The sequence below is a fragment of the Delphinus delphis genome, chromosome 1, assembly GCF_949987515.2.
Source record: "Delphinus delphis chromosome 1, mDelDel1.2, whole genome shotgun sequence".
In the NCBI taxonomy this organism is placed as follows: Eukaryota; Metazoa; Chordata; class Mammalia; order Artiodactyla; family Delphinidae; genus Delphinus; species Delphinus delphis.
In genome coordinates, this window is record NC_082683.1 from 45,274,553 (window position 1) to 45,298,788 (window position 24,236).

At 49.1% G+C, this 24,236-nt stretch overlaps 1 pseudogene; it reads left to right on the top strand.

Annotated features, from left to right (window-relative positions):
* Positions 1–4,668: 4,668 nt before the first annotated feature.
* LOC132420674 (transcription and mRNA export factor ENY2 pseudogene) lies at positions 4,669–5,048 on the top strand (annotated as a pseudogene).
* Positions 5,049–24,236: the final 19,188 nt, after the last annotated feature.

Consider the following 24,236-nt stretch of genomic DNA (forward strand, 5'->3'; position numbering starts at 1 on the left):
CCCTCCCCCTCGCCTGCCCTCCCCTTGGGCTCCGACCTCGGCCCCCTCCCCAGACTCCCACCCGTCCACCCCTTGGCCGCCCCGCCCCCGGTCCTCCCTCTCGCCCAGTCTGGCTTCGGAGCGCCGGGCCCGGGGCTCCACGCTGAGAACTGGGCGGCTCGATCCGGCGCCGAGCCGCGAGGCTGCGCCTTTACTAGATCATTAAAATACTTTGGAAAACCCCAAAGTGGAGTCGCGCGAAAATGGCCCTTGGACTGCTTTGGGGAGCCTGGGGGAAGGGACTGAGGACTTTGGCTAAGAGAACGGAGAGTGATTGCTCCCAAATTTCCAAGGTCTGCCCGCCCTAGCAAGTTAGCCCCTCGGCTTCTCCACGAGAGATGGTGCCATTCCGGGGTAGGGGGGCGTCACCTGGGCGCCCCGCTACGCGGAATGCGCGCCACAGAAATCTGCGAACTTCAAATAAACGGAGCTAAATTGGGGAGCGGGGGACGAGAGTCAGGCGTGGGGGGAGGGGAAGCTTCCATTGTCAGTGACCCAGGTGTACAATGGGAGATTGAGGGGGGGGCTGGCAGAGTGACCCAGCTATTTGCTGCTGACTCCTTTCTGCCCACGGCGAGAACCCGAGGACACACTGAGTGTACCTCATTAGAGACTCTTTAAGACGAGAAACCAACCAAACGGGAAGACTCCCCCATTTTCAGACTGTTTTTAGAGCGCGGTTCTCTTTAAATGTGATAAAACACTGTCGGCACTGTCTCTTTAAAAGAGTCAAGCAGAAAAAGCTGTGTAAGCGCTGATTGGCTGCCTGTTTGGATACATCTTTAGGGGAGCCTTGAAACTGTTAGCCTAGGTTGATTTTTTTTTTTTTTTAACAGCGCTGTTCCAATAAACAAGTAACGCCCCTCCCCCTAACATGCCTCGCACCAAACAATTAAAGGATAGGTCAGTGTCCTGGGGAAACACGTTTCAAGTAGGAAAACTCAGAACTAGATTCAACAAAATCAAGTATAATTCACTACCATTAAAGTTTGCTTATTTTGATTTGTCGAAGAGAGAAAAAGGGGCTTTAAAAAGAAATGCCCCGCAGCAAACGGATCTGCATTGGTTCAGGAAGGAGACTCTGGGTGCATTTTTGGAATAATGTTCTGCTCAGTGTAGCAGCCTCCCTAAATTAGAATATAGCCAGGCCCTACCACCGCTTCTGGACGCGCTGTGTTCTCTGTTGGGACCTAGCGCTGGAAGGGGAAGGGGGCAGAAAAAGGAAAACTGAACCCTAGTCTCTGGTTGTCTGTGCTAGCTCCCAGTTTAAAGGTTGTTTTGTGAATGAGAGAAGCATGGAGGTTGGGAGGGAGTTGAAATACAACGATAGGGGAGAGAAGGAAATAATTACAGTTATTTTTTTCCCCCAGGCGTTTTAATTTAATAGGGCTAACTTAAGGTACCTTAGAGCCCACACTAATTAAATTGGCCTGCTCATACCCTTCCCCTGGACTTCTATTTTTGATGGGCTAGGAATGGCCAGGAATGGCTTGTCAACAGCCTGACTCACAAAAAGCCTGACTCATCTTGGGTCTGCAAGGCCCACAAATTATGAGTGTCATGAGTGTGGGTTAGGTCCCAGCTCAAGGAAAACACTGCCCTTCTCTGGCCCTACTGCATCACAGCTCTACCAAGTTGGCCATGCTGTGTCAGAGTTAGGGCTGCAACACAGGTATATCTGTTTGTGCGTCATTTTCCTCATCTGTCAAATGGGAAGGGGGATCTTTAATATCTCTTGAGAGTCTGATGTTCTATGATGCTAAGATTTCCTTTCTATAGTTTTCTTTCCCCACACCCCACCCTGAAAACAGGACAAGCACCTCCTTTCCAAGCAGGTGTGGCATGCATTTGGGGAACCTGTGCCAGGCTCTCTGTCCTTGTGGTCTTCCCTTTGCTGGGGCTTGACCCAGAATGTTGGTAGGTTCATGGTGGACCTAAAAGAGATAGTGGGAGGGCCCAGGCAGAGCGAGAAGGGAGGGTGCCATAACCTCCCAGCCTGCTGGACAGAGGGGAGCTGATGGGTTCCCAGGAAGTAGGACCACTGAGCAGCCCCAGCTAGGTGTGCAGTTGCTAGCACAGTGATCCAAAATGCGGTCAGATCAGAAGCAAGCACCCTACCCCAGAAGGGCACTTTCTCTGGAGAAGCCAAGGGACTAACATGATAGGCGGGCAAACCTGGGAAATTTGGGCGCAATCACTCTCTCTTCACTTACCCCAAGTCCCCCACCCATTCCCCCAGGCTATCTTTCCCCACTGGATCCCCCAATCCCCACCTTCCCCACCCCACCCCCACATCTTCTGGCCCGGAGTGCCTCCCACCCCAGCCCCCTTCTTTGCTCATTCTTTAAGGCTTGCATCCCCTCCAATGCCTCCTCCATAACATCCTCCCGGCTTTTCACTCCTGGAGTAAAACCCATCCCTCTAACCCTCTGCTTGGTCTCATTTTGCTTGAACCTCCAGAATAGCTCTCCATTCATTCTGCCCATTGTTGTGGCCATTTGTTTACTGTCTGTCTCCCCAGCCAGAGGTGGTTGGGGGGCTGGGAGGGCAGGAACTAACTCTGAGTCATCTGTGTGTCTCCAGCACCCAGCACAGGTTCAGTACCTGTGTGCAGTTAGCACTCCATGTACGCACCAGAGGCTACGGGGAACAAGAAAGGAAAAAGTGAGCTCATCCCCAAAGTAGCTCTGGGACGGGTAAGGAAATAGGAAATGCACACCAACAACAATAAGATTAGATAAGGCCACACCCCCAGCTCAGCCCCACAGCCTAAACTATAGCAGCTTGCAACTACTGTACTTTCAGTTCCCAGAATACACCAAGCTATTTTACACATCCACCCTATACTCATTCTTTCTTCCTCTCCCTCTCTCTCTCTATTCCTCCCTCCCTCCCTTCTTCCCTCTTTCCTTCCCTTCCTTTTTTTTCTTTTAGGACATGTTTATTGAGCATCTACTATGTACCAAGCACTGTTCTAGGCACTGGGTAATAATCTAGGCAGAAATCCTTACGCCATGTTGCTTACACTGGTGTGAAATCCTCTGCCCTAAAGGCTCTTCCTGTGACAGAGTTCTAATATTCTAAAATCCAGCCTGGGAAAGCCTTCCCAGGAAGCCATCTCTGGGCTCCTGGTCTGGGCTAGGAATCCCCTGGTGGCCCCTCTGCCTCTCCCTGACCATGACCTATTGCTGTTGGCCTCTGTGCATGGGTGTGGTCCTGTGTGCATTTCCCCCAAGGGAATGTGAGCACCTCTCCTCCGGGTCAGGGAATGATCATCATTCACCTGTGGACCTCCAGTGCACAGCAACAGTGGTGAAAGGAACAGAACAAGTGAGTACCTGAGTGACCAGAATGTGGAGGGACAGGCAGGTGGGGTGGAAGAGGGGAAGGAGAGGTGAATTACAAGTTTAGGCTAAGATGACCACTCCTTCACTCAGGTGCCAGAAACTGGGGGGCAGAAATCCTGGGCTCTGGGATCAGGTTGGTGGGGGCCAGGCCTCCAGAAGGTGGCACTTAAAGGAATGAGGCTTCAGGTCCATGGGCTCAACCCAGGAGGTTGTGCTTGCCAAGGATGCCAGAGGATCCCTTTTCCTCTCCCTGGTTTGCAGCTCTGTTTCTGTGTTCCCCACAGCTGCTGGGAGTCTGGGGGCTGCCCCACTGTCCTCCACACCACGCCCAGGGACGTTCGAATGGATGCTGAGCACGCAGCCCATCCCCTTCCTGCCCGCTGGGTCCTGGGATTTTGAGGAGGCACCTCGGGTCAATACCTTGGGTAACTCTGCCCAGGGAGGCTCAGGCCCAGGCTGGTCAGCCCCAGTTTCAGCAGAAGTTTCCTCAAGGGCATTGGGGGCTTCCATGGGAGGAGTGCAAAATCCAGGGCCTGGAGACTTGGCTTCAGCCTGGCTCAGGGCCTCGCTGCTGGACCTTGGGCAGATGATATTCTGTCTCTGAGTCTGTCTGTGAAATGAGGATGTTAAATGAGGGAACTGACGGGGAATCCTTTGCTGGGCTGTCCGTAAGTGTTGGCCGAGCCCACGGTTCTGACACCTCTGGACAATGGAGAGTCACTACTGTGAAGGTTGTGTGGAGGCTCTGAGGAGGTAGTAATTGGGGTAACATTTTGTAACTCGAAAAAGATGATTACTCCTGATGTTATAGCATAGCAGAGCCAGCAAACAGAGAGGTTCTCAGGAAGAAGGAAGAGGATTTAAGTTTAGAATCAAATGTGTTTTTACATCTTCTGATGATGCCTTCCGATGTCCTGAGCCACCTTGTAGCAAAATGGGTTTTAGGCAATTTCTTGGTTGGGTTTAGTTCTGTCTAGAAAGTACCTACTATGTGCTGAGCCCTGAGCCAGGGACACTGACTGGGAAGTACAAAAACATACAAAGCAAGTTCGTGCCAGGGATGGCTAGGGCGAGGACGCTGACGCTCTGCCCCTTCCCTGGTGCCTGCTACACCTCCCTCACCTCCTGTCCAGAGTGCCCCAGCCTGGAGTTCATTCTCATGAACTCAAGGAGAAGTCTCCATGGAGGGTCTAGGTCCGGGCAGCTGAAGAGTGTGGTAGGTAACGGTCATCAGGACAAGGGTCATTTTGTCACTGGGAAGGGACAGCCCTCGCCCGCGGTGATGGTGGTTAGTAAAATGAACAAAGATGAGTAGATGATAGCAGCGATTAACCAAAAGTGGATAGAAACTGGAGAAAGAGAACACGTCAAAAAATTGCTAGAGCTAAATTAATTGAATGTGGCTGGAAGGATCTGTAGAAGGCACACTGTAAAGAGGTAATGAAAGAAAAAGGACTAGAACACGTTACTGTTGATGACTTGGTGGCTGAAATCACACCAAAAGGCAGAGCCCTGGTACCTGACAGTGTAAAGAAGGAGCTCCTACAAAGAATAAGAACATCCCTTGCTCAGCATGCCAGCCTTTAAGATTGAATTAGAGGGCTTCCCTGGTGGCGCAGTGGTTGAGAATCTGCCTGCCAATGCAGGGGACACGGGTTCGAGCCCTGGTCTGGGAAGATCCCACATGATGCAGAACAACTAAGCCCGTGCGCCACAACTACTGAGCCTGAGCTCTAGAGCCCGCGAGCCACAACTACTGAGCCTGTGAGCCACACCTACTGAAGCCCGTGCGCCTAGAGCCCATGCTCCTCAATGAGAGAAGCCACCGCAATGAGAAGCCCACGCACCGCAACGAAAAGTAGCCCCTGCTCTCTGCAACTAGAGAAAGTCCACGCGCAGCAGCGAAGACCCAACGCAGCCAAAAATAAATTAATTAATTAAAAAAAAAGATTGAATGAGATTGTGTTGTTTTGTGGTTTTATTTCTGAAAGTAAAACTCTGTCCAGTCCCGTGACAGGGTTCCTCTCTGCCTCCTCCACCCTGCCTTGGACCAGCATGTCTCTGTTTTCACTCACCTGCCATACCTTTGCCCCTGCTATTCCCTTTTCCTGGGACACTTTGCCCCAGATCAAGGCTTCCCTCATTCCTTTACTGCCTCTAGGTCCTTGATCAAACATCACTGGAACCCTCCCTAAAGCACCTCTGTGGAATGGCTCCTGTCCCCACTCCTTATCCTGTTCTATTTTTCTCCATAGCAACCATTACCACCTGACATATGTTTGTTTATTTTTTTCTTACTATTTCCCTCATTAGAATTTAAGCACTGTGCATGGGAGTTTTGTTTTTGTTTTGCATGCATGGGAGTTTTATCCCCACTTTTAGAACAGGTTCTCAATAAAAATGTCTTAAATGTTGAATAAAATAATTCACTTGGGCTTCCCTGGTGGCGCAGTGGCTAAGAATCTGCCTGCAGTGACATGGGTTCAATCCCTAGTCGGGGAAGATCCCACCCGCTACGGAGCAGCAAAGCCCGCACGCCACAACTACTGAGCCCACGCACCACGGCTACTGAAGCCTGCGCACCTAGAGCCCGTGCTCGGCAACAAGAAGCCACTGCAATGAGAAGCCTGCGCACCGCAACGAAGAGTAGTCCCCGCTCCCCATAGAGAAAGACTGCGAGCAGCAGAGCAGCAGTGAAGACCCAGCGCAGGCAAAAAAAAAAAAAAAAAATGGTGGGAGGCATTTAAACTAGCCCAGTGTGTGTATGTGTGTGGGAGGGATGAAGTGGGAGGTGGTCAGAGAAAGCTGGAGGGGGCCAAGTTTGAGTGGGAGTTAGGCAGTGGGAGGCAGGTGGAGGATGTGTTTCAGACAGAAGGGACGACATTCATTAATTCATTCAGCTGACGCTGGACCATTCAGGGCCTTGGGTGTCATGCTAAGAAGTTTGGTCTTTGTCCTGCCGGCAGGGGCTTTAACCAGGGGGTGACCTATTTCTGCTTCAGAAAGAGCCCTCAGGGGGCCATTGTGGAAGAGCCAAGCGCGGAATGCAGTGAGGGACCCAGCGGCAGCTTCAGTGAGGGGTGCTAGGCCAGCGAGGTGGAGAGAAGCTGATGGATGGGAATCTGCTGGGCTCGGTAGCTGACAGGATGTGAGGGAGCCGAAAATGACTCCTATGCTTCTGGCGTGGGTGACGGGGCTTCCAGTCAGGGAGTCCAGGTGGGGGAGCAGGTCTGTGGGTGGGGGAGTATGAAGAGCGCAGTCTGGGATGTGATGAGTTTGAAAAGCCCATTGGATGTCCAGATGGAGACATCCAGGAGACAGGTAGGTAATGAGCCTGGAGTCCCGGAGAGCAGCCTGCCCCGGAGATGTAGTTGGGAGAGTCATCAACATCTGGAATTTAGATTCAGGCCTGGAAGGGTAGCTAAGGTGATCTGGGCATAACCTGTCCGGAAGAAGACTGGCGTGGTGCAAACAGTGCGGACCTCGGAGCATCCGCAGTCCCGATGCTCCTGAAACCTGCTCCTACCACAGTTTCAGGAATGCAGCTCTCTCCTGATTTCCTTCCTTCCCCTCTGACTGTTGCTCCTGTTATCCTCTGAAGGATTCTTTTTTCTCCAGTCTCCTCTCAAAATTTTATTAGTCAGCCTATTGCTAATCCAATGTTACATAACAAAGAGCCCCCTTATCTCAATGGCTTATAATAAAAGCCGTTTATTTCTCACGCACAGGTCCGCAGTCAACTGGACGGCTCTGCTTCAGGGTGCAGTTCGAACCTGCTCCGTGGGTCTCCCCTGCCCGGACCCAGGCTGAGGGGCAGAGGCTGCCTGGCATGATTTTTTTAGAGTGGGTGAAAAGAGCACCAGGAGCCAAGCCAACCCATGCAAGCATCGCATCTCCTCCCAAGTCACATGGCCAACCCCAGCCTCCGTAGGGAAGGGAAGAGTGTGCCTCCCACAGAAAGGGGGTGGATGTTTGCGAAACAGAAACACAGTCTACCGCAAATGAGCATCTCTCAGTCTCTGTCCTTGACCTCTTTCTCGCTGGGCAAGTTCAGCCATGCACATGGCATGGACAACACCTAACCTCTGTGACGATGACTCTTGCATCTGGCCCAGAGCTTTTTCTCAGCACCATGTCTGTGTAGTTACAAGGCATTCCCACCTGGATGTTCCTCAGGTGCCTCAAGGTCCAAGTATCCAGAGCCGCACTCCTTCTTTCTCCCTATCTGGTTCCTGTTCAGCGCCTATTTCTGTACACCACACCAGCACCTGGGCCAGAACCCTGAGTGGATCTCTGCTCCTTGTCTTCCTCACCCCCAGCCAATACCAGGGTTGGTCAGCTGTATCTAATAAGCACCCCACGTTCTGTCCGCTCCCCCCAGCCCCTCCCTGCACTGTCATCACCGCAGTCGAGCCCCGGATTACAGCCCCCGTGGATCTCCCTGCCTTCAGACTCTCCCCCAACCACCCGCCCTCTCCTTGACAGCCAGAGGGATGCGTTTAAGGCACAGATGTGGCCATGGCACACTCCTGCTTAAAACTCCTCAGTGCTTAAAACTCTTCATCTCATGCAGGATGAAGCCCAAGGTCCTCAGTAAAAAGTTCAAGGTCCTAGGGCTTCCCTGGTGGCACAGTGGTTGAGAGTCCGCCTGCCGATGCAGGGGACATGGGTTCGTGCCCCGGTCCGGTGGGCCCGTGAGCCATGGCCACTGAGCCTGTGCGTCCGGAACCTGTGCTCCGCAACGGGAGAGGCCACAACAGTGAGAGGCCCGCGTACCGCAAAAAAAAAAAAAACAGTTCAAGGTCCTTCACGATCTGGCTCCTGTCTCCCTCTGCAGCCCGTCGCTTACCAGTGTCCTGGGCACCAGGGGTAGACGTGATCCCCGGGACTTTGCAGTCTATGGGGGCAGCAGACAACTCCACTGGTACTTACGATACAACATGGCAAGTGTCACAACGGAGGATACAGGCATTTTACATATTACAGTGGTGCTCAGCTGGTCTGGGGGGTCAGGGATGGTGGCCTGGAGGAGGTGGCCTTCCTTGGACCCCAATGGGAGTGGACAAGCACTCTCAGGGAGAAGCTGGAGATGGAGCTCTGAGGAGCACCAGCAGGTCTGATGAAAGAGGAGCTGGTGAAGGAGGCTGAGGAGGCCTGTCCAGAGGGGCCAGTGGGGAAGAAGCCTGGGGAAGGGTGCCAGGGAAGACAGTGCTGCAGGGAGGATGTTGAATGCCTGACAGTGGTTGAGTAGCAGAGTGCATGAACATGGCTTTCAGACAGCGCTCTGCAGAGGGCATGGTGGGCTGGTGAGAGCAGCCTTAGGGGAGCGATGGGAGCAGAAGCCAGATCATGGCGATGGACATGTGGGAGCGGAGACAATCAGTGCAGACTACTCTTTCAAGAAGTTTGGTTGTGAGGGGTAAGAGACAGACGAGCACCTCTGGGTAAGGAGCTTTGCTGTATTTGGGTTGAAGACAGGAGAGACTAGACCTGTGTAAATGCTGACTGGAAGGATGGAGTAGAGTGGGAGAGGCCAGAGGTCCTGAGTGGAGGTCCAGGATGACGTTAGAGCAAAGTCCCTAAGAAGATGGTAAGGTAGCAGCAAACACAGATGGGAATCTCTCTGGGAATGAGATGAGGAGACTGGGCCTGGGCCCTCGAGGTACTTACCGTCTAGTGGAGGGGGCTTTGCAGAGGACCTAAGCTTGGAGCTGGGGCTTTGAAGTTTGAGTAGGAGTTTGCTAGGCAGCCCAGCAGTGGTAAAGGGATCCCAGGCAAGGGAGCAGCATGATGCCGAGGACAGCTAACAGGTCAGAGTGCCACAGTTGGTTCGGGAGTTTGAGGGGGTGGCATGGTGCAAGGACGGGACACCCGGGAGCTTCAGCACCTTCTGCATTGACTTTGTGAGAGCCTGGGAACTCGGGGCCCAGTGTAGGCACCCGTGGACCCTGAAGGAGGCCAAGGACTGTGTCCTGTTCACCTCTGTGCTGCCCAGGACCTAGCTTACATGTGCGTTGAGTGAACAAAGGATCTGTGCTCAGACAGAATACGTCCAGCCTGAGGGTGAGTGTTGTGTAGACCACAGGCTTTCCTCATCTGAGTCATTCATGACTCTGGGCCGGGGCACCCAGTGAGCATTCAGTCAATGTCCCTGGGAGCCACCCCTCCCGTGGGGTCAGCCCCTGGGGCACTGAGGACTCCAGAGCCCACAGATGAAGGAGGGTGTGGTGGCTGCCCTCTTCCCCAGCTATCTGGGACACTCAGAGCAGAGCTCTCCAGCTCATTCTCCCATTCTGAGCTCTGTTTCCACGGAAACAGACATCAGCAACTGTCAAAGTCCCGGCTTTCAAACACGGGTCTCTTCCAAAACTTACTCTCACGTGATTCATAGACTCCACGGGGGTAGCAGCCCACCCTCCACCGCTCTGTGAGGAGGAGAGCCAGGCGTCACGGGCAGAGCCAGACTCAAAAACGGGGCCCTGGCTCCCAGGTCAGCACTCTGTCCTTTGTCTAGCGCTGGCCCCAACCCAGGAAGCCCAGCAGTCCTCCTGCCTCATTAGCCTGGGCCTCAGTTCACCCATCCATCCGTATAATGAGAAGATAGTACCTGAAGTCCACACGTGCTTGTTGGGCATCTCAGGGTCAGACTGGGATCCTGACCCTAGAGCAGCCCACAGTCTCCAAGGCTGATGTCACTGGAACCCGAGATCTGCTTCCTGCTCACTGAGGGCGGGGGACCTGCCCCCAAGCACACTGGGAGTGGGGAGGGGAGCACAGAGCAGCCTAGCACGAGAAAGGCTTCTCGGCACTGTCCACTGGGCTGTGCCCTCTCCACCCTTGGAATGCTGTCCGTCCACCCGCACTCCCAGCCTACACCTTCACGTCCCTCTGCTCTGTCTCTGTCTTGCGGTCCACTGCTCTCTCCATCTCTGCACTCCTATCCTCTGTGCCTCTTCTGTCTCTTGGTCTCTCCATACAGTTGCCTCTTGGTCTTTCTGTGGGCTTCTCTGGGTTTTTATCTGTCTCTCTTGGTTTCTCTATTTCTCCCACTAGAGAGACCCACGAGGACAGGGTTTTTTCTTTTGTCCATTGTTGCATCCACAATGCCTAAGGCAGCACCTGGCACGTAGTAGGTGCTCAGCAAACATTTGTCGAATGAATTATCTTTTTATATGTCTTTTTTTTTCTCTCTCTCTCCCTTGCTGCTTATCTTTTCCTCCTCTCTCTGTCCTCCCTTGGCCCAGCTACTGTTTTTGTGTTTCTTTTAACTTCTGCTTCTCTCTTTTTCTGTCTTTGTCTATCTCTTTTGCTCAGTCTCTCTCATTCTCTCTCTCCCTCTCTCCCTTTTCTGCCTCGCAGTTGCTGCCGGCCTCCCTCTCCCTCCCTCCCTCCCTCCCTCTCTCTCTCTCTCTCTCTCTCTCTCTCTCTCACTCTCACACACACACACACACACACACACACACACACACACACACACAACCATCTGTGGCATTCTTTCCTGTAAACGTTTCCTAGGTTGATGTGGGTTTAGGAAGTCTAACTTTAAGCTTTCAGCTTCAACCCTCAGATAGCTGCCTACACACATTCCCCCCACCCCCAATTACCATGATAAACAGGACCAGGCACTGGGGCAGCTGACAGCAAAACTGGGAGGTCAGCGATTTGTTTCTATTGCCCTCACCTGGCTCCTGAGTCAGTCTTCCTCTGCCCGGTGCCCCTCCTGACCAGTGAGACCCTCCCAGGGCCGAAAGACTGCGCCTCCCAGTAATCCGCTGTAGGGAAAGGTTGTGAGGCAACCACTCACTGCTCTGTGGGACCCCAGTCACCACCAGCCTTCTTCAGAGGCCTGTCTAAAAGTTTCTTCTTGGGGGCCTGGGGGAAGACGACGGTTTTGCCCCAGGAAGAGGTGTTTTAGGCCCCTAGAAGCATGAGGGAACAGTGTGTGGTGGGTTCAGAGAAAGAGGCTGTATACCCCTAGGTAACCAGCCTTGTAGACAGCCCCTACTTGAGAGATAGTGGGATGTGATGGAGGAACACCCCGTGGAGTCCCACAATAGATCTGGTTCAACCTCAGCTCTACCCCTTCTTCTCTGTGTGGCCTTGGGCAAACTACTTGACCTCTCTGAGTCTCTGTTTCCTCATTTGGAGAATGGGGGTCAGGATACCATCCTTTTGGGGTGAGATTTAGAGTAAAGTATATCAAGCACTTCACATATAGTACATGCTCAGTGAATACCATTTCCACTTCTCTCTTAGGACACAGGATATGCCAAAAAAAAAAAAAATGGAGTAAAGATATATGAAATATGTGCTATGCTGGGAGTAAAGGCCGGTCTTATGTGGTTAAGAGCTCCAACTTTGGGGTCAGAGAGGCCTAAGTGTGAGGCCTCGTTCTGCCCCTTACTGCTGTGTCATTGATCTGCTGTAAGCCTGGGGTTCCTCGTCTGTAAAATAGAGGTTGTCACACCAACTCTTTAGGTTTGTTGGAGGATTAAATGAGATAATAGCTCTAAGTGCTTGGCCAAGTACCTGGCCTGCTGCGTGATCAGGAACTATTAGATGATACTAGTTTTCCAAATGTTAGCTCATTGACTGTCACAGCTGTTCTAAAAGTGGGTGTTATTTCACCCATTTCTGGGGAAGGAAGCCAGGTTTGGAGAGAAGGAGTGATTTACCAGGTGACCCAGCGGGCAGGAGGCAGCGTGAGGACTGGAACCTGGGTATCCTGACTCCAGCCATTTTCTTGGCATCATCACCCAAAATTTAGAAGTTGAGCCCTAGCCCATAGGTCTTCCCTGAACAAGCTCAGGCACTCACTCTTGCTAGGCAACGATGTGATTGCAAGAGGAAGCAAGTTATAGGAGCAAAACCCCTGCTCTGGGAGGCTAAATACCCAGGCTCATCCAGGACACCCCAAGCTCTTGAACTTGACATAGAACCACAAAGACTGGGAGAGTGGTGGGGAGAGCCAGGAGCCAGGAGCAATGGAACATGTGAAGTCCTTTAGCAAAAGGGTGTCTTCTGATGTGAGTTCCAGGGAAGTGTTATTCATGAATGTGGTTCATCTTGTATAGTGACATGGAAACAAGAATAGTAGGTGTGGCACCCCACTGGCACTCCAAGGCCTCCTACAGAGGGAGGGAAGAGACGAGGCGTTTGCTTACAAGAATTATCCTGGGAGACAGTGAAAGGATGTCATGGCAGAAAACAAGGCCAGGCACACCTGGAGCCTACAGACTCCAGGACGGAGCCCCCCAGATGCCTTGGGGCTGGGTTCAAACCCAATGGATAGCCTGGATGGGAGGACCCAGCTCAGTCACAACATCTGGGCCACATACGCCCCATTCTATTCTCTACATAGGTCAATTCCGAGAGCAGCATGGGACTGCTAACTGAGCCATCTGAGGGTGAATGGAGGGTTCCTTCTGGAAAGAGAGTGGGAATAGAGATTATCAGCAGTGACTTTAGCTGATGAAAGTGCCTGATAACACTAATCCCCCCATTTAAAATTTTTTTTTTCAACTTGTCAGAGCTGTGAGTCACCCTCTAAGTGAAGGGATTCCCACGCCTAGGTGCTAGTTGGCTGGCAGATGCCAAAACAAAGACCCAGCAGCAAAGTGCTTGGCTAGATTTGAGCAAGGTGCTGGGGCGGTGTTGTAGGTGAGGCACTGTAGGTGAGGGAAAGAACTGTCTTCAGAGCAGCAAGTTTCTCTACTAGGCATTTATTTATCCTCTGCCACTTTGCAAACATGATTCCAGTTCAAAAAGCTTGCAACGAAGGGATTGTGTTTGAGGTTAGTTAAAGAGAGAAAAGAAAGCAGGACTAGGGAAATAAAAAGAGAATAAAAATGAATGATACATCTACTGGAACTGAGTACCAAATAAAGCTATAAGCTCCTCACGGGCCAAGGCAAAAAGGGAAACATCACTTATGGAGCTCTTGACACAGAGGGGATAGAAACTACATTTGTTGAGTACAATCTGGTATTTTTAACATATATAGTATTATTTCCTCACCAATACACTTGCCAATAAGCCATTGTTATTCCCATTTTCTGGGAAGGAGAATGAATCTCAGATGTTGCAGTGGATACTGTGATGGTGCTTCACTGAGATGTCCTCTCCAGGACCAATGCACTCATCCCTCAGCTTCCGGGAATTGGCTGCCAACAGCTCACAACAGCATTCCTCCCTGGGAACTGACTTTGGCCGCAGGGAACTACTTCACCCAAAGTGACACCCTCCCCCCTTCCCCTTCAAGTAGAACTTCTTAGTCCTGCTCTTAGGGTCTAGAGGTTCCCAAATGGGGTAACATTTCCATCGGGGACACGGGAAGTGTTACAATGAACTTCAAATATGGCTGCTACCCGGTTATTTTGAACTCCTTGACCTAAAGCTCATCAGCAAGGAGAGGAATCCCCACCCTGGCAGAGGTGATTGACCCTGGTCATGAGGAGGAGGTACGGCTGAACAGTAGGAGCAGAGGAGAATCCGTGTCATGCTCAGGTGATCCACAGGGGCTTCCTGTGTGCTACATGCCTGGCTTTCATGGTACATGAACAAGACAGGCAGAGTGTGGTAAGGTGGGGTTCAGACCCTTTATGGTTGAGGGTCTGGGTCTCCACCAGGAAAGTTGCCTAGACCAGAAGAGATATGAGCAGGTGAGGAGACTCCAGATCAGGTGGTAGAACAGTGATTGCTAGTATCAGTTGTAGTCTTGAGATCAACTTCCACAGCTGGTGCTGTAGTTCACCCTACTAACCTTCTCTTTCAAGTTTCCCAGGAAACAAACCCAACTGGAATCTTGGAGAAGTGATTCCCAAATGGGTCAAACTTCACGGAAGCAAATGGATCAGGACAGTGCAAGGGGACACTCTGTAGTGGACACTCTGGTCCCCACCTAGATCTCTTCTTTAAGGCTGACCCACCCACCCTAAGCTGCTTGGAATATTGCTGCAGGGGTCCTCACCCAATGGTCTGCCCCCTCCCAGGGGTGGCTAATGTGGAGCTGCCGTGCCCAGCTACCTCGCTTCAATTTGGGACACCTCTGAAGGGCCATCCCAGCTCCAGAGCTTTCTGTAGGATCAGCTGAGGCCTCCTTTACAGCCACATTGCAAGTCAGCTTATACCTGTGACCGATCCTGCCTTCCTACCTTCCTTACAGGCATATCTTCCAAGAGCACTTTCCAATAAACCTTGAGCTACAACACTCAAAGTCAGGGTCAGTCGGTTTGCAGAGAACCCAATCAAAAGCATGTTGGTGTAGTCGCTCAAGATATCAACCCAGATATACATATGCCCCCTGTGTCATAGACGCACTTTCTCAAAGGAAGCAAAAGTGTTCTTCCACTGAGTTGTAAAATTTTATTAAGCATTTAATAAAGAATCAAAAGTTTTAAAATGTGTATGCTCTTTAGAAGAGGAATTTCCAGTTTTCTGAGTACTATTGTTGTATGATCAACAACCTTAAACTTAGTGGTGTAAACAACAGCTGTTTTATCATATTCAGGGATTCTGTGGACCTTGGGCAGGGCACAGTAAGGATGGCCAACCTCCGTTCCATGGTGTCTGGGGACTCAATTAGCAAGACTCCAACAACTGGGGCTAGAATATTCCAGAGTCTTCTTCTCTCACACATCTGGTGCCTAGGCTAGGATGACGCAAAAGTTAGCTTTGGCTAGGATTGTTGTGGCCTCTCTGTGTGACTTGGACATTTCACCATACGTCACCTGGGTTTCAAACGGGAGAGACTTGAGGGGATGCTTTCCAAAATTCCGAGGCGGAAGCTGCATGAATCTTTATTTATTTATTTATTTTTGGCTGCCTTGGGTCTTCGTTGTTGCACGCGGGCTTGCGTTGCACGCGGGCTTTCTCTAGTTGCGGTGAGCGGGGGCTTCTCTTCGTTGCGGTGCATGGGCTTCTCATTGCGGTGGCTTCTCTTGTTGCAGAGTACGGGCTCTAGGCACGTGGGCTCAGTAGTTGTGGCGCACGGGCTTAGCTGCTCTGCGGCATGTGGGATCTTCCCAGACCAGGGCTCTAACCCGTGTCCCCCGCATTGGACAGCGGATTCCTAACCACTGCGCCACCAGGGAAGCCCAGCTGCATGAATCTTTATGACCTGGCCTCAGAAGTCAAATAGCATCACTTTTGCTGTATTCTAGTGGTTAAAGCTGCACAAGTTCTCCCAGATTTCAGGTGGGAGAACTTGATAGGAGGAGGATCAAAGAATTTGCAACCATTTGCTTTTTTAGACTACACACCACTTGTGGGGATTTATCATAGGGAACTATGGGATTTATCTTAGTGGCTAAGATTTATGTGAAATGAAGTTTACCGCAACATTGTTTCTAATGCAGAAAAACTGGAAGCAATCTAAATGACCAAAGACTCACAGGGGTTGGTTAAATAATTTGTGGTACAGTGTGTCAATACTAGGAAATACTATGTAGCTATTTTAAAAGACAATATAATATGATGGAAAGATTTTTATAATGTATTGTTAAATGGAAAAATTTGGTTGTAGAGAGAATATATTGTAAAGTACGTTTTCATTTAAAGAACAGAGTTTTGGGGAGGTCCCTGGCGGTCCAGTGGTTAGGACTCTGCCGTCACTGCCATGGGCCTGGGTTCAATCCCTGGTCGCGGAACTAAGATCCCGCAAGCCGGATGGTATGGCCAAAAAAGAATAGAGGTTTTTAAATTACAGAAATATTCAACAAATTAATTGAGGTTTTCCTATGCCAGCCCTGAGCTAGGCACTGGGGATACAGAGTAAATAAGAACGCGCTTCTTGCTGTGAAAGAGCTTACAGTCTGAGGGTGAGGATGGTAGCAGTGGTGGTGGTGATGGTGACAGACACATAAGAGGAAGAATGTTTCTATTTGGTGACTTTCCAGAGGAGATAACACTTGAGTTGAGTTTTGAAATAAATTGGCCAGACACATTAAGTGGGGAGGTGTTGTAGTCATGGAGGTTGACCCCCACCCCTGTCTCTTCCACCAATTATAACTTCATTTCTGTTGCTGGTGATTGGTTTAGAAATGGTGTTTCCAATCCTGAACGATGTGAGGTGAGGGGGAGTCTGCTAGGGGGCTCCTAAGAAGAGTTTCCAACTGCCTAATAAAGAGACACTCGGCATGGTCTCTTTCTTCCTGTCGATGTTGTCATGTCTAGGAGTGAAGTATGAATCTACTGCCATCTTCTTCCAACCTGGAGAGGATTCTATTTTAGAATGAATCTACTCCCAAGGGTGGCAGAGAAATGAGGCCGAAAGAGCTGACTCCTCCACATTTTTGAGCTGCTAATTGTATAGTGCCTAGGACCCATCTTGCCTCCATGGCAAGTGAGAGAGGCATTTCCTGATTGTTTAAGCCAGTTTGAGTCAAGGTGTTCTGTTACTCGCAGCTGAAAGAATCTTCACTATTGCAGAAGAGCATTCTAGGCACCAGGACTAGATGAGAGAGAATGGCTTGTAGTTCAGCGTGGCTGCAGGGGAAGCTGTATGGGAAGGAGGAACGGCAAGGGCTGACAACGGAGAGGCCAGTAGGGCCAGGTCATGACAAGATTGTGCCATGAGGTTTCCAAGACTTCATCCTGAGGGCAGTGGGGAGCTGGCCAAGAGTTTTTAGCAGTGAAGTGATGTGTTCAAATCTGTATCGTAGGAAAATCACTCTAATAGGTAAGAACAATTTGCAGGAGGGAGAGAGAGAGAAAGAGAGAGAGAGAGAGAGAGAGAGAGAGAGAAAGAGAGTGTTAGGGTAGGGAGATCAGTTGGAAGACTTATGCAGGTGGGAAGAGATGATTGGGCAATGGCAGTGAGATAGTTGGAGAGCAGGAGAAAGTCAAGACACAGTAAGAAGGCAGAGTTGGGTACCAGGCTGGGTGATGAACTGGCTGTGGTGGACAAGAGAGGGGATGAGGCAAACCTCCCAGGGCTCAGGCTTGGGCATCTGGGAGGATGGTGATACCATGTACTGAGAAGGCAATGCCAGAAGAAGCTTTGTATGGGTGTTCCCAAGCTTTGTTAAGAGCTCGGTTTAGACATAGTATGTACATGGTGCCTCAAGATACTAGTAGTGTAGGCAAGCTTACTAAAAACGTCATCTCTCACCTTTCTTCTTCTTTTTTTTTTTTTGCGGTACGTGAGCCTCTCACTGTTGTGGCCTCTCCCGTTGCGGAGCACAGGCTCCGGACGCGCAGGCTCAGCGGCCATGGCTCACGGGCCCAGCCGCTCAGCGGCATGTGGGATCTCCCCGGACCGGGGCACGAACCCATGTCCCCTGCATCGGCAGGTGGACTCTCAACCACTGCGCCATCAGGGAAGCCCTCGCCTTTCTTCTGATAACCATCTTGATTGGCTTTGGGAAACTATCCCTCCACCACTGGATAGAGTCTTGGGGGGGCTGCCATCATTCTGACCAAAGGATGGACCATGATCTAAGCCTGGACAATTAAATGCTTTCTTTGGAATCTGAACCTTGACCTGTCTCAAGCAAAGTAATCAATCATCCATCCCCCAATATGAGGTTTTGTCATGGTCTGGGCTCCCCTGAGCTTAGGGCCTGAGCAGTGCTTTTGTGCAGGAAGTATATTTGGGAAGTGATTCCAAGGAGCGGGAGAGAGGAACTGGGGAGAGAAATCTGACCCAAAGGTTATCACGCTGGATGCTCCAGTCCACTGGAACCTTCTGAGGAGTGGAACGTGAGTCTCAGAACAGCCTGCAAGGGGGGTAAAGGGAGACACCCGTGTCCACTGACTCCTGACCCTACTGGGTAAAGATGTTCACCCCTGCATCCCTGGGTGGCCCCTGAGTGCATGCCCACCAGGTTCCCACAGGCACCACAAGTGGCAGCCTGAGAGAAGCTTGGGGCAGGAAGTGAGAGGCTTTGGCGCATCTCATTTTGAGATGAAGTACTGTCAGTGCAAATTGGGTCAAAACCCTTGCAGAGAAGACCACAGTGGCAATAGAAGGGAGCCTGAGAGGATGTGAGCCAGGCAGAGAGATGTCTGATACACACCTCGGAGGGCTGTCTGCTGCCTCCTGCTGCCGGGATCTCCAGAACTACACCCACGGTGTCCTCTCCAAGGCCTGATGGTCCACCTGCATGCCACATCATAGCCTACCAGTGGACTCCTTTCAGGCTCACGTTTGTCTATTTCTGTTGCTTAAGATTAAAAAAATGCTAATGGTTGCAACATGTGACATCACAGAGAGCAAACTCAAATACTGTCACAGAGCAAATAACAAGACATTTTCCTGTGGTGTTCTTGAAATGTTCCTTGGTAAAGTTGGAGGGCTGAGGCATGCCTTCTGAGGGTGCTCCCCCCCCACTGTCCTCCCTAAATCCAAGAGAGCACTTGGACTCCTAAAGGGAGGGGTTCACACACTCTTGCCCTTCTCAACCATACTCCTGTCTGAGAACAGCACAGACATACCTATGACTCATCAACAGCCCTGGCTGGGTGTGCTCCCAGGCTAAAAGAGGGTCCTTAGGGCTTCCCTGGTGGCGCAGTGGTTGAGAGTCCGCCTGCCAATGCAGGGGACACGGGTTCGTGCCCCGGTCCGGGAGGATCTCACATGCCGCAGAGCGGCTGGGCCTGTGAGCCATGGCCGCTGAGCCTGTGCTCCGCAACGGGAGAGGCCACAGCAGTGAGAGGCCCGCGTACTGCAAAAAAAAAAAAAAAAAAAAAAAAAAGAGGGTCCTTAATGTACCACAAGTGAGAGAGGGCCTGCTTAGACCAAGGTGTCCGCCCTGGGTGGGGGGGCTTCATGAGTTTATGGGCACAGAATGGAATCACACTGTAATTAAAACATATGAATTTCTCTCTCTCTCTGTGTGTGTGTGTGTGTGTGTGTGTGTGTGTGTGTGTGTGTGTGTGTGTTTTGCATATACATTAGGCCAGCTTTCTTCAGCAGAGATAGTACTGATGGTCACTGACCAGGTATCCCTTTTAGGGAACCATGACGAAAAGGCAGGGAGAGAACAGCCAGTAAAGACTTAAGAGTCTTGGAATAGAGACACTCCAAGTGGTGTGTTCATTTGTTCAGTCTATAAACATGAACTAAGCTTAGATATTAGGTACCCGTGTCTAATAAAGCTGACAGACACAAATATAAAGTTTAATAGGAAATTATAAGAGCTAAAATAAAGGGATGTGTAATGTATCACAAGAAAGTGAGTATTTTATTATGGGAAATCTGGAAAGACTGCCCAGAGAAGGAAGTGCTTGGGTGGGTCTTAAAGGATGAGGAGGAGTTTCCAGGCAGATGATGGGGGAACAGGGAACGGGAGACAAGCAGTCAGCATAGCAACATCACAGAGGTGTAAAGCAGCATGGCGCATAGGGGACACGGTGAAGAGTAATGGTGGCAGTTAGCTAGGAGGGTCGTACTTGATTGTACAGGAAAAAGGAAGCCGCTGAGGATTTAATTCGGGAAATAATATTCCCGTATGCATGTTTTACATACTTTAAATAAAACATATGTGTGATGTAAAACATAGTTCAAATAGTACAGAAAAAAAGTAAAAGCCCTCATTGTCCTTTCCTCCCACCTAAACCCCCTCAGGTAACCGTAACAGCTAATAGGTAGAAGTTTCTTCTGTATCCTGCCAAACATTTCTATATACCTCTATACCTCAAATTATGTATGTCTCCTTTCTATCTCTAACAAATGAATTCATGTTATATATCCTATTCTGTAGCTTGCTTTCTTCTCTTAGCAATATGTCCTAGACATCTTTCCATATTACATATAGGGACATCTCATTCTTTTTAACAGCTTCATAGTATTGCATAGCATAGGGGAACAAATTACCCTCCAAAATTACTATGCCCATTTATATAGTCGCTAAGTGTGTATGAACGTTCCAGTTAGCTTTCCTCCTTGTCAACATTCTAGCCATCTTTTTCATCTTGATGGATCTGATATCTCATTGGGATCTCATTGACTATCTTGACAATCTGGTATTTCATTGTTTTAATTTGCATTAATTAATTGAATTATAAGTAAGGGGCTCATTTGTTACTGTGTTTATTAACCATTTGTTTTCATTTTTATGCAAACAGCTTGTTCATATCCTTTATTTACTTTTATGTCTGTTAGTCATTAAATTATTAAAATTATTTATATTTTAATGAAATTAGACTTTTGTTTATAAATAAGTTATAATAGTGCATATATATTATATATATATATATAAAATGTATATTAATTGTCTTTTTTTTTTTTTTTTTGCAGTATGCGGGTCTCTCACTGTTGTGGCCTCTCCCGTTACAGAGCACAGGCTCCGGACGCGCAGGCTCAGCGGCCATGGCTCACGGGCCCAGCCGCTCCACGGCGTGTGGGATCTTCCCAGACCGGGGCACGAACCCGCGTCCCGTGCATCGGCAGGCGGACTCAACCACTGCGCCACCAGGGAAGCCCTATTAATTGTCTTTTGACTTTGTTTACAGAGTTTTTGCCACATGGAAATTTTAATTTTTTTATGTTCTCAAATTTATTATTTTTTTTCTCTAACAGCTTCTAGGTTAGTGTCATGCCTGAAAGTCTTTGCCCTCCCTAGGTTATGAAATAATTCATCCATGTTTTCCTCTAGCACTTTTTCGATTTCATCATTTATGTTAAAATCTTTTAAAAAAATATTTATTTATTTGGTTGCACCAGGTCTTAGTTGCGGCAGGCGGGCTCCTTAGTTGCGGCTTGCAGCCTCCTTAGTTGCGGCTCCTAGGCTCCTTTGTTGCAGCTCGCCAGCTCCTTAGTTACAGCACATGGGCTCCTTAGTTGTGGCATGTGAACTCTTAGTTGCGGCATGCACGTGGGATCTAGTTCCCTGACCAGGGATCAAACCCAGGCCCCCTGCATTGGGAGCGTGGAGTCTTATCTACTGCACCACCAGGGAAGTCCCTATGTTAAAATCTTGATTCTATCTGGAATTTAATTTAGATATGGTTATTCCCGAGCGCACACTTTGCTAGCAACTTGCTCTCTTCATGGTCTTGTATATTCCCAACTACTTCTTCCATTTGTTTAATTATGTTTGGGTTTTCTTAACCAAGAGAGAGTCTTCTATTTCCAACCTAGAGGAGAGGCTTAGAGTGAGGACCTGTGACCAAACTGCAGGTGATAAAGACAAAAGTGATAGGAAATTCTGAAGTCTGCTGTCCTGTTGGTATCTGAGACCTTTCACATTCTACACAAGAAGGGTAAGTGCAAATGTGGACACTTGTTATGTCATGGAAATGGGGGGTGGGTGGGCAGGTGAGTAAAATAGTGACTTGTGCTAGTGAGGATGTGGTGGCCAGGACACGCTCAGGCTCACGGCTGCTGCTGGGACTGTCCCTGGGAACAGCCCTTCTGGAGAGCAGGGTGGCAGACAATTCCTGTTCCTTGACCCAGTAAATCTGCTTCTGGGGATTAACTTGAACAGATAACCAGAGAAACCAGCTTTCACATACTAGAGAGTTTATCACAACAAAATGAATAAGAAAGAAACATTGAAACAGTTGTAATAGCCAGAGGTTATGGTGAGATAAAAGTAATAATGCTTCAGCCATATCAGAGAATATTTTGCAGCCATTAACAATCATGTTTTAAAGAAATAGTCAATGTCATGGGGAACGTTTATAGTATAACTTTAAGTGAAAAACATAAAATCTAAACTACTTATATAATATGAGACAATTTTTTCCTCAAATTATGTGTGTGTGAGGTGTGTGTCTGTGTGTCATGTATCCACCAGTTAGTAGCTCTGAATAAGGGAGCAAGTCGCTTATCCTCTCTAAGGGTCAGTTTTATCCTCTGCAAAATGGGGCACTTGTGGTTCTTATCTCATGGGGTTGCTATAGGGATTAAATAAGACTGAATAACAACAAAACATGAAAATTAATTAAAGACCAAAAAGAAATATCTTAAAATGCCAACCATAGCAGGGTTACAGATGCTATGATTCTTTTCCTTTACAATATTTTGGTATTTTCAAATTTTCTAAAATGGCATAATATAACTTGGAAATAAGGAAATGTGTTTAGGTAAGTGAGTAAACTATTACTGTTGTTCTTTCAACAACAAGCTATATGGCTTGAATGTAAACAATTGAATTTTTTAAACAGAAAATACAGGGAATTCCCTGGCAGTTCAGTGGTTAGGACTCCATGCTTCCACTGCTGGGGTCCTGGGTTCGATCCCTGGTCAGGGAACTAAGATCCTGCAACCTGTGCAACATGGCCAAAAAACAAAAACAAAGATAAACAGAAAATACATTCTAATTGTCAAAAAATTAAAGGCATAAAACTGGACAGATATGAAGAAAGTAAATCTTCTGCCCAGTCCTGTCCCACAGGCACCCAGGGACTCTCTGTGGTGACCCCAGTATCACCAGTTTAATTGCTTTTTCCTAATGTGACTTTTGAGAAATAAAAAGATTCCCACACGTAGTGACTTAATCTGGATTTGACAGCAACCTAACTCGAAGTGGCTTAAGCAAAGCAGGGAATCTTTTGGCTCATGTAGCTGAAAAGCCCAGGGGTGGCTCTGGCAGTAGGCTTGGCTGGGTCCGGGCCCTCAAACACCACCATTAGCATGTGTTTCTAACTCTTGGCTTTGCTTCCTTTGGTGTCAGCTTCATTCTCAGACAGGCTCTCCCTAAAAAGCCTCCAGGATGGCCACTGATGGTTCCAGCTTGGTAAGTCCCACAACAAAGCAGCATTCCCTTCTGGTAGCTCTGCCAAGAATCCCAGATTTTCCTCTCATTGGTCTGTTGTGGATCAAGTGACCACCTCAGGCCCCCACCTCTGTGCTCAAAGGCCACAGATCAGCCAGGCAGCGTGAGGTCAGCCTTGTCAAAACCAAGAGGAAGGTGGAGCGAGTTCCTCCAAAAGGAAAAGCAGGCTTTGCCACCAAAGAAGGGGAGTGAAAGCTGAACGGGCAGAGTAAGCTAGGTGGCCCCCACCCTACCCTAGTGCTTCTAGAAGAATAGTCCATTTGCTAAGCAAGTTATCCTCTCCTTTTCAGAGATCCATGTAAAAAGGGAGGTTTCTGCATTCCTGCTAGTGGCTTCACATGTGCATGGTGTAACCACCCCTGGGATGCCTGGTTGTTGCTAAGTCTTCTGCCCAGCTACTCACATGGACTTTGCTTCACCCTGGGGAGTTAGCGTCTTAAGGTACTTTTTGTATTTCAGTGAATTCAATAAACATTTTAAAAAACACCAAAAGGGAGGTCTTCCCTGGTGGCACAGTGGTTAAGAATCAGCCTGCCAATGCAGGGGACATGGGTTCGATTCCTGGTCCGGGAAGATCCCACATGCCGCAGAGCAACTAAGCCCACGCACCACAACTACTGAGCCCACGCACCACAACTACTGAAGCCTGTGGGCCTAGAGCCCGTGCTCCGCAACAAGAGAAGCCACTGCAATGAGAACCCTGCCTACTGCAATGAAGAGTAGCCCTCACTCAATGCAACTAGAGAAAGCCCACATGCAGCAATGAAGACCCAAGGCAGCCATAAATAAGTATATAAATAAATAAATCTATAAATGTATAAAAAAAAATTTAGCAAAGTTTCTAGATACAGGACAATATACAAAAATAATTATATTTTTCTACAGTAGCAACAAACAATTAGAAAATGAAATTTAAAAATATAATTTATAATAACATCAAAAAGCATCAAATACCTAAGAATAAATGCAATAAAATATGTGCAAAACCTTTACTCTGAAACTTTAAACCAGTGCTGCAGAAAGTAAAAGAAGACCTAAATAAATGGAGGGATAGGCCATGTTCATAGACTGGAAGACTTAGTACTTTTCTTCATTTATTGTGGTGATAGGACTACAGCAAGGGGACAGT